This window comes from Papio anubis, chromosome 8 (assembly GCF_008728515.1).
Source record: "Papio anubis isolate 15944 chromosome 8, Panubis1.0, whole genome shotgun sequence".
NCBI classification, from domain to species: Eukaryota; Metazoa; Chordata; class Mammalia; order Primates; family Cercopithecidae; genus Papio; species Papio anubis.
Genome location: NC_044983.1, coordinates 39,479,418 through 39,484,201, shown reverse-complemented (window position 1 = coordinate 39,484,201; position 4,784 = coordinate 39,479,418). Strand labels below are relative to the sequence as shown.

Genomic DNA, 4,784 nt, shown 5'->3' with positions numbered 1-4,784 from the left:
ATTTAAGGGGCAAAATAAGGTCCAAATCTATTCAAATAGCACACAGTCCTTGCTGTGGCACCCTGACCCTTTGGAATGCAGTGATGAACTCAATTGAAGAATTGCTTGCTGAGTCTTTACTGGGCACCAGGCACTAACCATGCTTGGTAACTCAATAAAGACAAGAAGGAGGCAACTGGGCTCTGCCTTCAAGGAACTGATGGTTGGGCAGAGGATGCTGGCAGCAAATAACTGCATATTTTCACTTGGCCCCCTTGCATCTACGGATGTGAGATTACATCCTCTCAGTGCCTGGGATGCTGGCACAATGGCGCAGAGAGGTACCTGCTGTCATCGAAGGCCACAAAGCACGTTAGTGGCTCTGCTAATAGCAGATAGCCCTGTGGGTAGGGCCCAGCTGCTGCAGGCAGTGTTTTTACAGTATTGAGACCTCTTGACTAAAGAAAGAACAGTTGAGAAAGGCTACAAATGTACAAACCATCCTTATTTGAGAAGTAGAAAGATGGATTGGTTTCTATTGATTGCATATCTGTAGTAAAAAAAATTCACAGCCAAATTCTGCTTTTGTTTTTTAGACACCCATGAGGTAAACACTGTTGTCAGAGGAAACAGTGGAAATGAGGAGGCTGCCCTTGTCTTAGAGAACCTATCAGGAAATGCTTTCCTAAATAGAAAGTATCCTTATCCATTGTTCAGCATCTAATTTCCCCTTTGTTCCATGTTTGATAACAATAGCAAACCTTAATTTCAGTCCAGCATAAAGAGATTATTGTGAGTTTTGGGTCAGTCAGGTTTGCACTAATAAGTTTTGACTAAATGTAGTTTGAAACCTGGATTTATCCTGCTGGCAACAACTGAATATCTTGACTCCCCCTTTGAGGGAAAAGCAAGGGAGGTTGGCAGCTTCTGCAGAGGTGGCATCTGACTTTGCTGATGCCCGAGGGGCTGTAAGTGGATTTCAAGACACATGTTACTTTTGTTAGTAAAACACTACTAACTAAAGCATTTCTTCAGGAGAAATGCTTAGAGGAAGAAGATATTTATGTTTTTTTTTTTAAGATGAAGTCTCACTCTATCACCCAGTCTGGAGTGCAGTGGCACGATCTCGGCTCACTGAAATCTTCGCCTCCCAGGTTTAAGCAATTCTCCTGCCTCAGCCTCCCGAGTAGCTGGGATTACAGGCATCTGCCACCATGCCTGGCTAATTTTTGTATTTTTAGTAGAAACAGGGTTTCACCTTGTTGGCCAGGCTGGTCTTGAACTCCTGGTCTCAAATGATTCACCTACCTCAGCTTCCCAAAGCGCTGGGATTGCAGGAGTGAGCCACTGTACCCAGCCAATTTACCAAATTTTTACCACATTTTACCCTTATACAGGAATGGGAAATGATGAAAATCTTGTGCCAGGGAAGAATATAGGAGGCACATATATTGGTTTGCCTGGGACTGAGTTAGTTTGTGCCCATTGCCTTAGCAGCCTGTTTGATGTAACATGTCTTCGATTCTTCATTTTAAAATGAGATATTGGCCAGGCATGGTGACTGACACGTGTAATCTCAGCACTTTGGGAGGCTGAGGTGAGTGGATCACCTGAGCCCAAGAGTTTGAGACCAGCCTGAGCAAGATAGCAAGACCCCATCTCTATTAAAAATACAAAATCCCATTAGCCAGGTATGGTGGCACATGCCGGTAGTCCCAGCTACTCTGTAGGCTGAGGGAGGAGGATCGCTTAAGTCTGGGAAGTTGAGGCTGCCATGAGCCGTGATTGTGCCACTGCACTTGAGCTTGGGCAATAGAGTGAGCTCTTGTCTCAAAACAAACAAACAAAATACTAATAATATGAGGTGTCATTATTATTATTTTTTAATATGTATGCATGTTTATTCACAGTTTGGTCAATGTAATATCTCAGAGAAATCTTAAGTCAGGCAAAAGATAAGTGAGTGGCCTTGTTTAAAATGTTATAAAATCTTGGAGTGTCTATTTAGGGGTTGATTGGAACATTTTGGAAGAGACTGCCCTTTGCTGTTCTGCAGGCTCCTGCAATATAAGGAGCACAGAACTAATAATATGAGGCATCATTATTATTATTTTTTAATATGTATGCATGTTTATTAACAGTTTGGTCAATGTAATATCTCAGAGAAATCTTAAGTCAGGCAAAAGGTAAGTGAGTGGCCTTGTTTAAAATGTTATAAAATCTTGGGGTGTCTATTTAGGGGTTGATTGGAACATTTTGGAAAGAGACTGCCCTTTGCTGTTCTGCAGGCTCCTGCAGTATGAGGAGCACAGAACCTCTGAGAAAGGCATTTGGAGGGTTTTCTTTTCCTTTCTTTCTTTTTAAATTATACTTTAAATTCTGGGGTACATGTGCAGAACGTGCAGGTTTGTTACATAGGTATACATGTGCCATGGTGGTTTGCTGCACCCATCAACCTGTCATCTACATTGGGTATTTCTCTTAATGCTATCCCTCCCCTATCCCCCACACCCTGACAGGCCCCGGTGTGTGATGTTCCCCTCCCTGTGTCCATGTGTTCTCATTGTTCAACTTCCACTTATGAGTGAGAACATGCGATGTTTGGTTTTCTGTTCCTGTGTTAGTTTGCTGAGAATGATGGTTTCCAGCAACATCCATGTTCCTGCAAAGGACATGAACTCATATTTTTTATGGCTGCATAGTATTCCATGGTGTATATGTGCCACATTTTCTTTATCCAGTCTATCATTGATGGGAATTTGGGTTGGTTCCAAGTCTTTGCTATTGCGAATAGTGCCACAATAAACATGCATGTGCATGTGTCTTTATAGTAGAATGATTTATAGTCCTTTGGGTATATACTCAGTAATGGAATTGCTAGGTCAAATGGTATTTCTGGTTCTAGATCCCTGAGTAATCACCACACTGTCTTCCACAACGGTTGAACTAATTTACACTCCCACCAACCATGTGAAAGTGTTCTTATTTCTCTACATTCTTTCCAGCATTTGTTGTTTCCTGACTTTTTATTTTATTTTTATTTTTATTTTTTGAGACAGAGTCTCGCTCTGTCACCCAGGCTGGAGTGCAGTGGAGTAATCTTGGGTCACTGCAAGCTTCACCTCCCGGGTTCACGCCATTCTCCTGCCTCAGCCTCCCGAGTAGCTGGGACTACAGGCGCCTGCCACCACGCCCGGCTAATTTTTTGTATTTTTAGTAGAGAAGGGGTTTCACCTTGTTAGCCATGATGGTCTCGATCTCCTGCCCTTGTGATCTGCCCACTTTGGCCTCCCAAAGTGCTGGGATTACAGGCATGAGCCACCGCGCCTGGCCGTTTCCTGACTTTTTAATGATTGCCATTCTAACTGGCCTGAGATGGTATCTCATTGTGGTTTTGATTTGCATTTCTCTAATGACCTGTGATGATGAGCTTTTTTCATATGTTTGTTGCTAGCATAAATGTCTTCTTTTGAGAAGTGTCTGTTCATATCCTTCACCCATTTTTTGATGGGGTTGTTTGTTTTTTTCTTGTAAATTTGTTTAAGTTCTTTGTAGATTCTGGATATTAGCCCCTTGTCAGATGAATAGATTGCAAAAATTTTCTCCCATTCTGTAGGTTGCCTGTTCACTCTGATGATATTTTCTTTTGCTGTGCAAAAGCTCTTTAGTTTAATCAGATTCCATTTGTCGATTTTGGCTTTTGTTACCATTGCTTTTGGTGTTTTAGTCAAGAAGGCTTTGCCCATGCCTATGTCCTGAATGGTATTACCTAGGTTTTCTTCTAGGGTTTTTATAGTTTTAGGTCTTATGTTTAAGTCTTTAACCCATCTTGAGCTAATTTTTGTATAAGGTGTAAGGAAGGGATCCAGTTTCAGATTTCTGCATATGGCTAGCCAGTTTTCCTAACACCATTTATTAAATAGGGAATCCTTTTCCCATTGCTTCTTTTTGCCAGGTTTGTCAAAGATCAGATGGTTGTTGATGTGTAGTATTATTTCTCAGGCCTCTGTTCTGTTGCATTGGTCTGTATATCTGTTTTGGTACCAGTACCATGCTGTTTTGGTTACTGTAGACTTGTAGTATAGTTCAAAGTCAGGTAGCATGATGCCTCCAGTTTTGTTCTTTTTGCTTAGGATTGTCTTGGCTACACAGGCTCGTTTTTGGTTACATATGAAATTTAAAGCAAAAATATGGAACGCTTCACGAATTTGCACATCATCCTTGTGCAGGGCCCATGCTTATCTTCTCTGTATCATTCCAATTTTAGTATATGTGCTGCTGAAGTGAGCACTGAGCTGTTATCATTAACAGTTCCACTAAAATGTACCTGGAGGGCTTCATTTATTGTATGGTGTAATATATTGCGATTTACTTATTTTTATTTATTTTATTTTATTTTATTTTATTTTATTTTATTTTTGAGACAGTCTCACTCTGTCACCCAGGCTGGAGTGTAGTGGCATGATCTTGGCTCGCTGAAACCTCTGTCTCCCAGGTTCAAGCGATTCTTCTGCCTCAACCTCCCGAGTAACTGGAACCAGAGGCATGCACCACCACAGCTGGCTAATTTTTGTATTTTTAGTACAGATGGGGTTTTGCCATGTTGGCTAGTCTGGTCTCGAACCCCTGACCTTAAGTGACCCACCCGCCTTAGCCTCCCACAGTGTTGGGATTACAGGCGTGAGCCACTGTACCCTGCTACTTAAATTTTTTGAAATGCATTTTTATCTTGCCCTAAACCAGAGGTGTCCAGTCTTTTGACTTTTCTGGGCCACACTGGAAGAAGAAGAATTGTCTGGGGCCGT

At 41.7% G+C, this 4,784-nt stretch overlaps 1 non-coding gene across 1 annotated transcript; it reads right to left on the bottom strand.

Moving 5' to 3' along the window:
- Positions 1–4,163: 4,163 nt before the first annotated feature.
- On the bottom strand, positions 4,164–4,270 carry LOC116268809. Its single transcript, XR_004175959.1, has one exon. It is a non-coding gene; the product is annotated as a U6 spliceosomal RNA (small nuclear RNA).
- Between the last annotated feature and the right edge of the window lie 514 nt (positions 4,271–4,784).